At 38.4% G+C, this 13193-nt stretch overlaps 1 protein-coding gene across 3 annotated transcripts in view; it reads left to right on the top strand.

Annotated features, from left to right (window-relative positions):
* Window positions 1-13193, top strand: part of CAMKMT (calmodulin-lysine N-methyltransferase) — a 276279-nt gene that overhangs the window by 153777 nt on the left and 109309 nt on the right. The gene's annotated exons all lie outside the window — the stretch shown is intronic.

Below are 13193 nucleotides of genomic sequence, written 5' to 3'. Positions count from 1 at the left end.
TACACACACACACACACACACACTGAGTGGTCAGATTATTATGACCACCTGATGTTTATAGGCAAATTAGCCGTACACTGCATAATAAGGGATATGGAAGCCAAGGCCTGTTCGAACACCTTTGCTGTCTGCAATTACCAAGATAAAATGTCTCCAATTCGCACAGGAACACAAGGATTGGACAATTGAGCATTGAAAAAAAAGTCACGTGGTCCAATGAATCACGTTTCCAGTTGCATCAATCAGATGGCAGAGAGAGAATTTGGTGAAAACAGAATGAAAGCACGTACCCCACATGCATGAGTACAACCCTTCAAGCTGGTGGGGGCAGTGTTATGGTTTGGGGCATGTTTTCCTGGCATGATTTGGGCCCTTTAATTTGTGTGAAACAACGTCTGAATAGCACAACATACCTAAGTATCATTGCTGATCAAGTTCATCCTATCATGTTGATGGCGTATCCCAATGGAGATGGCTTCTTCCAACAAGACAATGGGCCATGCCATGGTGCTCGTATTGTGCAGGAGTGGTTTCAAGAACATGAGGGAGACTTTACCTTGCTTAGGTGGCCCCCACAATCACCAGATCTCAATCCAATTAAGCATTTGTGGGATGAAGTTAAAAGAGCCATCAAGCAGCTGGTTCCACAACCATCAAATCTCACAGAACTGGACAGTGCTATTCATCAGGCATGGTGTCAGATTCCTCGCATCACCTTTCAACATCTTGTGGAGACAATGCCAGGAAGAATCGCCGCAGTATTGAAGGCAAAAGGTGGCCCAACGAAGTACTGATGGGGTGGTCATAATAATCTGGCCACTCACGTTCAAATATATCCCACGTTCAAAGGCTGTTAAATTGTGTTGTTTACCCATATCTTCAGAAAAAAATCACTCTGTCGTAGTAAACAACCTGCTTCCCTATTTATAATGGTCTGGCCCTCTAGTAACTTCAGTGCGAAATTATAGCTAATTTGCTTACAAACGTCAGGTGGTCATAATAATCTGGCCACTCAGTGTATAGGAGACATGGTGGGAGATATCAGATATAGCAGTGTGTGAAAAAGACATACACCGTCCCTGCTCTCAATGCTTGTGATGGAAAAGAGATGAAACAGACATAAGAAACTAATTACATACTTCATTGTGTAATGCAATTTTTTACTTTAATATTGTATACTTAAACAAAATTCAACACATTGGGGTTTTCCCAATAAGAAATCAGATCAATTTTATGCTTCTCCAGTACAGGCACTTTTAAATATCAACCTTTAAAATTCTATTGTACTTTTAAAAAATGTTCACTTTTGGTAAGTTTGGTCAAGTTTATATACATACCCATATGTAAGTGTATATCTAAGTATGTAGGTACATCTAAGTATATATGCATATAACTAAGTGTATACATATATGTAAGTGTATATATATATGCGTATGTATGTATGTATGAGTGTTTATGTATATTGGTATATAATCATCACCTCAATCAAGGTATAAGATATTTAACTCACCCAAAAATGGTAACTTTGTACTCTTTCACAGAGTACAACCCATGACTTCCCTTAGGCCCCTACATTTGTCTTTCCTAGAGTTTTAGAGAAATGACATCATACGCAGTAGGCAAAAATAGGTTTACAGTTCTCCGTATGGTAAAAGACATGCAGGTTATGATTATTGCAGTAGCTTTATTAACTGTGTTTTGTGCAAATATAAGATCCTGGAGGGCTGGGATTGTGTTTAATTCATCTTTCTCTCTCGGTACATAGGGTCTTGCTTGGCACATAATAGGTCGTCAGAGTAACAGAATGGTATGCTGACTAAGTGCTTAGGCTCTGCAGTAAGACAGACAAGGATTTAAATCCCTGCTCTGCTAATTAGCCAGATTTCGTACCTGTTATTTAGTCACTTTGAGCCTCAATTTCCTTATCTGTAAAATGGAAATAATTGCATTGCCTTACATCATAGGGTTGTTTTGAGGATTAAAAGAGCTAATTGTGATAAAGAATTTAGCAACATGTTTGTTATATAAATTCTCAATTAAAAGAGCTATTATTTTTTTTAATTTGTAGTTTGTAAAATGTTTCCTTAAGCTGACCTCAGATAATTGCTTAAAAGTTCCTCAGTGATGTTTGTTTATATCTTACTTGAATATTTTATAAAATATCATCTCATCCAATGAGATTATAGATTGGATGCTGCTACTCCTTAACTTATTGCCCATAGGGTGAGATGAAAGTAGGGGTATTTTTTTATTTGTGAGCCGAGGAAATGTACCAGAGGACCTGCAATATTACCTTATATTTACCATATATGAATAATGTTGGCCCACATTGAAATCATTTAATTCCCAAATGAAAGTCTGTTATAAAAACAAGCCCTACCTTTAGAACATTGTTTCACTGATAATTTAGGAATATTAAATGTTCTCTATGTTGTTGAGTAGAATGCTGAACCCAAATGTGAGACACCAAATTAAAATTAACCTGATATAGTGCACTGTGGGGTACTTGTGGAATGCAGCAATAATTTTGAGAATTAAAATTCGAGTCAACAAATATTTATGGTTTTTACACATAAAGCATAGTATTCAGTTCTATAAGGAATAGAAGATAAGCAAGATGGAGTTCCCTCCCTGGAGGTCCTGTGGTCTAAAGCAGGAAATTGGATATCTGAATGCAATGATAAAAAAACAACAACCAGTAAAAAGGTTTGTTGATTAAGTCAAAGCAGTTTTAGTGCCCAGCTTTATAAGAGGGGAGCAAATTATACTTCCTCTAAGCCAGGCAGGTTAATTTTGATATCTTTAAAGATTCTGTGCTAGATGAAATCATTGAACAATCAGTCACCACATAGCAGAGCATGAGCACTGAGTAGTCACTATCTTGGCTTTGCAAAGAGCAAATTGTACCAGATCGATTTAATTTCCTTTTTCAAGAGGTTGACAGTTAATATGGACATTTAGGAAGTAGGATATGTAATTTATCTGAACTTCAGAAAGGATTTTGATTCAGTCACACATGACATTTTAGCACTAACTCAAAGGATGTGGTCCAGTCCAGACCATATTCCTGCAGGAAGGGGCCCAACTCACTGACAAGTAACAAATGAAAATGGTTACTAAGGGCTTAGTATCAACAATGAATCTTGTTTTATAAATGCATACCCCAATGCTGAAGTTATTCTGAACGTCTATCTGTGTCATAGATAAATAATTGAAAATAAACTCGTGTGTGAGCCAAAGAAAACTCTAATACAAGTACTTTGTAAGGTTGTTATAGATTAAATGAAATGATCTTAAACCATAATAATGAACCATTATATACTCTATGAAGGGCAAAGGACCAAGTTCAAAATAACATGCTATGGTCATCATGAGCAGTACTGAAGGGCAATAGAAGATGGGAGCAGCTTGGCCACAAATATGACAAAAAGACTTGGGAGTCAATAGTGGAACCCAATCCATGTATCCCTGAGCAATAATAGTGCTTTTGTTGATAAGCAACACATAATCTTAGGATGTGTACAAATGAATATGATTTGCAAGCATGAGGACCCCAGAAGTCATCACTGCAATTAATCAGTTGTAGTCACAGCTCTCAGACTATGGGCAGTCCTCTGGTCACGTCGGACTTGACGTACGTCGTTTCATGGTTATGTTGCCATCTCCCATTTATTTATTAAAAAAAAAAGTTCCATCATTTCAACGTATGTACATATGTGCTTTATGCTTTTTATTATTAATTTACCACAAGTAAAGGTCTTTCTTTTAAATGTTTTTTACTGTTTCACTTCATTACTGCTGTGTATGTGCTCCATGTGAGTGCGGTAGGTGCTTATGTAGGTGGATTCCCACTTACGGTGAAAATCGCGTTAAGTTGCGCCATAGGAACGGATCTCTGACGTAACCCGAGGACCTACTGTAGTGTAATTTTACACTGCAGGGAAGCTAGAGGGTCCAGAGAAAAGCATTCTAAATACATAAGATGATGAATAGATACTTCTTTAAAGTTTAGACTAGAGAAGAGAGGCCACTCTTCAAATTATACAGAAGTATCATTTAATTTCATAGTCATTTATTGAGTAGCAACTATTGTCATCCATTTATGGATTAATTGTTTTGTTTTCATTTTCACAAGTGAGAATATAAAACAGTTGAGTTTAAGTGTAGCAAGAGTTTCGTAAAGGAAGTACTCTTTTACTATTGAGGTAATTGAACATTAAAACATGTTATCAAAAGTTTCTGAAATATGCTTTCTTAAAAGCTGCTTGGCACAGATATTGAAGGTTTTGATTTAGTTTAGTGGTTCCAAAAATCTGACATTGTCAGGATTTCTTGGATAGAATTTTTAAAAACACGACCTTATTGAAGTTCTAGAGGCCTGGTGCACAAATTCATGCATGGGTGGGGTCCCTTAGGGTGCCTCAGCTCATGCCCCCAAGGCTCAGCCCCCAGGCTCACAGCCCCAGCTCTCGCAGCCCCGCAGCTGTGCAGCCCCGCCTAGCACCCCACTGTGGCCTGGCGAGACCCCCTCATCTGCTCTACTATCTCCGCCTGCAGGGTGATCAATCGGGGCTGGGCCCCCCCACCCGGGTTCCTCAGCACCTGGGAGCCGGCGGTGGCCCTGTCTCCCCTCCACCCCCGGCCCAGCCGCCACTGGTCACCATCTGTGGGGTGATCAGCTGGGCAATTGGCAGGGTGATCAGGCCCCTGCTCGCACCTGGCCTTGGCCTGGCACCGCCCGCTCACCTGTTCCACCATCCTGCGCAGTCCCACTCTCGTCGGGGCCCATCGGGGCTGGCAGCACCTCCACTGCTGCCCACAGTCAGTGCCACGTCACTGACGCCCGTCATGTTCCGTGCCACCCCCTGGTGGTCAGCGCACATCATAGCGAGTGGTCAAACTCCAGGTCGAATAATTTGCATATTAAGCTTTTATTATATAGGATAATTGACCTACTATAAATTGCATATATTTCAAGTGTAATGTATGTACCAAAGAAACTATTGCCACACTCAAGACAATGAACATATTTATCACACCCTCCCAAATTTTCTCATGTCCCTTGTAGTTCTTCCATCCCTCTCAAGGCAACCGTTATCTGCTTTCTGTCATAGGAGATGAATTTGCATTTTCTAGAATTTTATATAAATAGAAACAAACTGTTTATACTCTTTTTCATCTGGTTTCTTTCACTCAGCATATTTATTTTGAGTTTTGTCCATGTTGTAATGTTTATTTAGTTTAATAGTTTATTTCTTTTTTATTACTGAACAGTATTCCATTTATGGATATACACATGTATATATAGGGTGTCCCCAAAAACATATACACATAGTTTGAATAATTATAAAGGCAATGTTTATTAAAATACATTTCATTTTCAAAATTGAGCTATCAGCTGTTGAAGTGTGTATACAGCTTTTTGGGACTATATATATATATATATATATATATATATATATATATGTGTGTGTGTGTGTGTGTGTGTGTGTATTCATTGATGGACATTTGGGTTGTTTCCATTTTTTGTCGTTACAAATAACGCTATTATGAACTTTTATATGCAAGCTTTTGTACAGACAAATGCTCTCATTTCTCAAGGGTACATACTTAGGAGTAGAATGGAGCAGCTCTGATTGGTCAGTGAAGATGTTGATGGGGCCCTAGCTAGTTTGGTTCAGTGAATAGATCATTGGCCTGTGGACTGAAGGGTCCCAGATTTGATTCCAGTCAAGGGCACATGCCCGGGTTGTGGGCTCGATCTCCACAGGGGGCATGCAGGAGGCAGCCAATCAATGATTCCCTCTCATCATTGATGTTTCTATCTCTCTCTCCCTCTCTGAAATCAATAAAAAAAAATATTTTTTTTAAAAGATGTTGATGGGGATATATATAGATAGCTGCATAGCTCTGATTAGATGGGGAAAGCCTCAGTCCTATTGGTTGATATAGGATTTCAGGAACTCCTTTATAAGGGCTGGCTCAGATGGCAGAAACACAGTGCAAGCAGGCAGGCCAGTGCAGGGACAGGTAGTTCAGTGTAGGCTTCTCCCTGTGTAGAAATGGCGTTAGGCTCTGTTTTGTTTTTTTTGTTTTGTTTTGTTTTTGGAGGATATTTCCTCCATTGATTTTTGGAAAGAGTGGAAGGGAGGGAGATAGAGAAACATCAATGTGAGAGAGACATAGCAATTGGTTGTCTCTTGTTGGCACCCAGCCTGGGGCCGGGGATCAAGCCCTTGACCAGATCAAACCCACGATCCTTCAGTCTGCAGGCCGACACTCTCACCACTGAGCCAAACTGGCAAGGGCTAGGCTCTGTTTTTTGTTTTGTTTTGTTTTTGTTTTTAGTTTGAGCCCAGTTAGCCACTGGGAGCCCCCTTTAGTAGGTATGTTGTTTCTCAGGGAGTATAATATCTATGTTTGTGAGGGATATTGGTGTGTAGTTTTCTCATTGTGTCTTTGTCTGGTTTTTGTATCAGATTAATGATTAATGTTGTTCTTATAAAGTGAGTGAGATAGTTTTCTTGCTTTTCAATTTTCTGGAAAGATTTGAGATTATTTTCTTTCTCAATGTTTGGTAACATTCACCAACGAAGCCAGCTGCGTCTACTGAATCTCAATCTGTGAGCAAATTTAAAAAGTCTGTGTATAAAAAGATAAAGAAAAAAATTTGTATCAAAATACCCATCTGATTCTGTGGTACATCCACATTTTTGGAAACAGTGATTTGTTAAAATATGACCTTAAAGTCCAATCCAGTCATCAAACCACCAGGCAACAGGACCATTCATGATCAGCCTCTGCACGTCAGCTTTGAACTGTACCAGCATCTTCAAGAACCTCCGCTGCTGAACTAGAACTCTCTACCCAGAAAATCCGGGGCAGGAGGCCATTCTGACAGAATGGTAACCAAAGTTTACTTGGTATTTAGTATCATGCATACAGATTCCTTTCTAATTCATAGCTAATAGAAAACCAAACATTTGCTCAAATCTGACATAAGAGGAAAATTTCTAGAGAAAAATTACATTTTTATAAAGAAAATGAGTTATTCCTTGGGAGTGATTAGGCCTTTATTAATGTTTGGGATGATTCAAGTCTTTTTCAATAATTGTGAAATTTCTCCCAATAAAAGTCACCTTAGAAATTGTTTATTATGCATTAGATTCAAGTCAGTACTTTTCTCTTCTGTAGAACAGCTATCTGGGGGTGTCAGTAGTGGCAATTCCCTAGGTACATGCTAATTGATGGGCTGATTTATCTGTAACATATTTGGTGAACCGTGCTGTGACTATTTTCACAAAGGGCCAACTTTCACACAGATTAGTTAACTAAGTTCCGATCCTAGGAAGATGGTACTAATTTGAGAATAATAGATGTCCATTCACTACCTACATCCATCTACTTGGTTGACTAAGTATAGAATTATTTAAAAAGCCTAATGTCCATAATTCTTTTCAGTAAATCTATAATCAATGCTATTAACCAGTCAGTGAAATCGCCACTTCATATTGGAGGCATGTCACTTTATGGGCACTTTGATCATCCTAATTTTATGTCCCCATAAGAAATCCTATATAATAAAAGCCTAATATGCAAATCAACCAAATGGCAGAACTATTGGTTGCTATGATGCACACTGACCATCAGGAGCCAGATGCTCAACACAGGAGCTGCCCACAGCCCGCTGGCCCCAGGACAGCCAAGGCAGGTGCGAGTGGGGTACCCTGATCACCCCACCAGTCGCCCCACAGATCGGCCCTGATCGCTGGCCATGCCTAGGGACCCTACCCATGCATGAATATTGTGCACCGGGCTTCTAGTAGAAACATAATATTATGTGGTAGATGTTGTTTAAGTACATGTATTATAATCCTTCTAGCTCAGAGGTTAAACTTTATTTTTATGCCATGGTTCCTTTAATATCTGGTGGTGCTTATGGATCTTTTCTCAAAAAAATGTTTCAAATGTATTAATAAAATTATAGGAATACAAAAGAAACCAATTACATTAAAATATAGTTATCAAAATATGTTTAAGGCACAATTCTGATATATGTGCTTTCTTACTAATACAATAAAATAATCAGATCTAGTTGCAGCTCTAATAACTATTATAATTTTTCATTGAGAATGAGCTCCTTAGTGGCATTTTGAAATGACTGCAACAACTATAAGGTTACATGAAAATATCATTGTTCATATTCTACATTTGTAATAGAAGGAAATGCTAAATTTCAGTTCGTTTAGTAAAAATAACATATTTTTTTCTTTTAAGTTCATGGACCCCCTGAATTCTCTCCATGAATCCTAAGAACCCCTGCCTACCTTCTGTTCACTTTTAAATTTTAGTTTTTGAATCACAAAAACTAATTTATGCAAAAATAAATTGTGAAAGAATATGGGAGAAAAAAATGAAGGTCCAGTTTTCTTGTGGAATTGGCTAAAAGGCTTTATTCAACATTTCGATATACATTTTTTTCATTCCATTACTTCCTGCTGGAATTAGCATTGTCCTCTTCAATGAACCACTAATTGAACAGCCTGACAAGTATGACTTAATCATACAGCACTTCTAATCTTTGAAACCCATTTAGAATGTTAGCACAAAATAGAAATATAATGATATAAAGGAGAGAATTATATACCATAATGAAATTCCAGCTCAGAAGAACCTAATTGGCAGCAAGCTTGAGACCCTTAACTCAGAAGTCCTTCAGGTTTTGTCTTAGAAACTTACTTCTGAAAGGCTCTGGGGGCAAGGTGATGGTTAGAGGATATAAGCAAACAAAAAGGAAGAAGCAGGTAAAGTCATGTTTTCAAAATATTACGTTCAGAAGAGTTGCATTCTATCACAGGTGTTCAGTTCATATGCCAACCCTCATATTTGCAAGTTGCTAACTGGCATTGCATGATTAGATTGAGTAATTGCACACGTCAGTAAAAAGCCGTAATTACCTAAGAAAAATGTATGCATTTTGTCTGTGTAGGACTTAGGACTCACCCATTTAGCATGTCTTTTAAATTTTGACCAATTATAAATCTGTTAGCAACACAGAGAGTAAAATCCTATATTTTCTGTGGATCCTGACACAGGTGGGTTCTTGAATATTGTTTACTAAACAATTAGCTTTAACATTTAAGATGGAATGGAAAAAACACTTACAGCTTGGGAGAATTGCCTAGCTTATGAGAAGCCTTGGGGACTTTGTTAGAAATTTCGGTTGTTCTCCATTTCTCAAACATGTGACAAAAACTCATAGCTTATTTACAAATAGAAAGTAACACTTCCAAATACCTGACAGCTTTCAGAGCTAGATTATATCTGTCCTTGTCTGAAGGGCTCCAATAACACTATTGTAAGATATTTTCTTCTGACCATCTGGCAGTTCTTAGGAACCAATCTCTCTCAACATTTTATAGCTACTGCACTGGTTACAGCTAATCCTTTCAATGAATGAGCTGGAAAATGTAGATACATCAATATCATATTCTTTTAGAGTCCATTTAATCCATGCCCTATTATTATTTCCTTTAATAGGGCCATTATCTTCTGTGAAAATGAAGAGTAATTTGTCAGAATCATTTTTTAAAATTTAAAGATCAATCTATGTAAATTTTTTTTAAATAAAAGAAACCATAGATTTTTTTTTTTTAAGAATCTCGAAAACACTCATTAAAAATCTCAGAAATGGGAATCTGGGGCTTAGATTCCACACATGTCTTGGGTCTTATTTTTCATTCTGGGTTTAAAATGTCTAGTGTAATAACTGAACTTGTGTTGGGCTGACAGTATTCCTGAGAAAGGGTGTATGTTAACAGTGGTGTTGAAACCTTAGCAAGGTTGATAAAAGCAACTTGTGTTTGTTGCTCTTTTGTTTGTTTTAAGACACTAAGGAGAGATTCATTCCAGTATGAGAATTTTGTGAATTTTCCTTCAAAACAATTTGGTACTCAATGGACTTTAAATAACTAATGGTTTTTAAATACCTTGCCTTGCAATTTATGAATATATCATGGGAAGTATTTAAGGTTTTTATTTTAACCTAGGTTTTACTTTAATATTGGTTGAAGACTTTTGTTAGAAAGGCTGTTACTTATTTTCACATTCTGAAATTGATATTTATCATTGAATTGAAGTGAAAATAGTGATTGATCCTTTTTTTAGACTGAGTTTTAAGCTGTTCACAGCACTATCTCCAGCTTCACCATTCCACTATAGACCACCACCATCACGAGGTCACATGTTTCACAGAAACATTTTCTCCCCTAGTGTTTTGCACTTTCATATTTAGGCACTTTAACCTGGGCAAGTTTTTCTTACTGTTGTTCACTTCAAACACACACGCACCCATGTGCTAGGCCAACTCTTCATAGGTTGTAGGATGATATTGATTTGTTATGCCCATAGTTTTTTTGGTATTAAAATTAATTTTCAAAATTTCTATAGTTTTATTCTGAAATATCTTTTTATTTTCTCTCAGATGGGGATTAAAATTACCTCAATGTTAAGTAGACTCAGGCAGGAATTCATGGAAGGTTTGGCTGTTAGCTGACTGGATTAGAGTCCCTCCTTTATTGGTATTCTTTTCTTCTTCCAATTTCCAGGTTTCTGTCGTAGCCTAAATTTAGGGAGGGAATAATGTCTCCAAATTAATTATAATATCTGGCTACATATTTTTTAAAATATATTTTTATTGATTTCAGAGAGGAAAGAAGAGGGAGAGAGAGATAGAAACATCAAGGATGAAAGAGAGTCATTGATCAGCTGCCTCCTGCATGCCCCCCCACGGGGTATCGAGCCCACCCAGGCATGTGCCCCGACCAGAATCGAACTTGGGCCCTTCAGAGCTGACACTCTGTCCACTGAGCCAAACCAGCCAGGGCCTGGCTATATTTTGACACTCTTTGATTGAATATACTGTAAATATCAGCTATGCCATTACTTAAAACAACAACTATAAAACTAGAAGAGATCTCAGGAGGTCACTAGCATAGCTTCCTTTCTCAGAGAAACTGTTTCCAGAAAGAGGAAAGCTATAGTTTCTGTTCTAGCATAGAGTTACTTTTGGTATCAAATACTTCCATGTGATTAAGCCAACTCTTTCTTACTATTCACCAAACTCCACTCTCCTTATTTCATTTCCTCTTATTCTAAAACATTGGGCATCTTTATTTTTTCTTAAAGTTATTTTCAAAATGAGAGAATTTAAACTCATTATTAAACATTTTCACTATTAATTACTTTTTAATGTTTCCTAAGACAGTTTGGAAAACACACAATGTTAAAAGGAAATTTAAAAATCATCATCCCATGTCCTCTAAGAGCAGGCTGTGCTACGGGAGGCAACACGAACACAGGGCACGAAGCTGGTGGGTGTGTCCCTGTCCCCTCTCAGATGTGAACCTAGGTGTCTTCTGTGGGGCCACAGTGAGGGGTCACTTAGTTAATGATATAAAAACAGCACATGTTCAGAAACAGGGAACAATGACTGACAGAAAAAAAATATCCTCATCCCATGTCCAGAGTAATAATTTCGCATATGTCCCTTCTTTTTTCTCTATGTATGTACTTTTTATTTTGTGTTTTACAAAAATAATATACTGCACATACTATTTTACACTTTGCATTTAAAAGATTTATCAGTCAATTTTGATAATATTCTTCTACCCCATTATTTTTAATGACTACATAATATTCCATAGTGTGAATGCACCATATGACCCAACCTGTTCTTCCAACGTTTTTATTAAAAAAACAAAACTGCAAAAATGTCAAAATAATGTTAGAGTGAACACAAACATAAGGTTCTACAGCTAACATTTTATTATACTTGCTTTATTACATTTCAATTGAACTAGCCCTCTCTCTACCTATCAGTCCATCTTGTATTTCCAACTAAGTTGTAGACATTAGTGTGCTCCTCTCCCTTCAAGTACTTGAGCATCATTAACCAGAGTTCAATATTTTCTTATTTTCCTAACCTATATTTTAAAATCATTTTACTTTTAAATCGTTTTCCAATTTATTGGGGAAAATAATATCCTATATAATAAAAGCCTAATATGCAAATCAAATGAATGGCGAAATGACTGGTGGAATGACTGGTCACTATGATGCGCACTGACCACCAGGGGGCAGACACTCAACGCAACAGCTGCCCCCACCCTGCAGGCCCCAACCTGCGAGCAGGCTGTGCCAGGCCAGCCAAGGCAGGTGCCAGTGGGGGGCCCCGATCACCCCGCCGGTCGCCCTGAAAGATCGGCCCTGATCGCTGGCCAGGTCTAGGGACCCAACCCCTACCTGTGCATGAATTTTGTGCACCGGGCCTCTAGTTTATTAATATAATTGAATCAGCTTGATATTACTATGCAACCAAATAACCAAAAAGTTAGTGGCTTAACAATAAGAAACACTTTATTTACTCTTGGATTTGTAGGTTAGCAGTACAGGTTGAGCTCAGCTGAACCATTTTTCTGCTAGCCTCAATGAGATTATTATTTTTTTTAAGAAGAGTTTTTATTTTTTATTTTATTGTTGTTGTTAATCCTCACCTGAGGATATTTTCCCATTGATTTTTAGGGAGAGTGGAAGAGAGAGGGAAAGACAGAGAGGAATATGGATGTGAGAAAAACACATCAATTAGTTGCATCCTGCATGAGCACCTACTGTGGCTCAGGCCAGGGAGGAGCCTGCAACCAAAGTACATGTCCTTGACTAGAATCGAACCCTGGACCCTTTGGTCTGCAGGCCAACACTCTATCCACTGAGCCAAACCTGCTGGGGCCATACTGCGATTATTCATGCGACCAGCCATCTGGCAGCTCTCCTGAGTCCTCTGGAGCAAGATGTACTCACTTGATAGATTCCTAGAATTGGAGTTACTTTATATAAATTAGATATACACATACCAAATTATCCTTATTAATTATTTAAAACTAGAGGCCCGGTGCATGAAATTCATGTACTGGTTGGGGGGAGTCCCTCAGCCAGGCCTGTGCCCTCTCGCCATCTGGGACCTCTTGCTCCTACCTTCTGCCTGCTTGCTGCTCCTTACTGCTCGGCTCGCTGCTCCTTTGTGCTGCCGCAGAGGCGGGAGAGGCTCCTGCCACTGCCGCTGCGCTCGCCAGCCGTGAGCCCGGCTTCTAGCTGAGCAGTGCTCCCCCTGTGGGAGTGCACTCACCACCAGGGGG

The sequence above is a fragment of the Myotis lucifugus genome, unplaced genomic scaffold (genome assembly GCF_000147115.1).
Source record: "Myotis lucifugus unplaced genomic scaffold, Myoluc2.0 scaffold_6, whole genome shotgun sequence".
In the NCBI taxonomy this organism is placed as follows: Eukaryota; Metazoa; Chordata; class Mammalia; order Chiroptera; family Vespertilionidae; genus Myotis; species Myotis lucifugus.
Note: the sequence above shows the minus strand (reverse complement) of the source record. Positions and strands in the feature narration are given on the sequence as shown.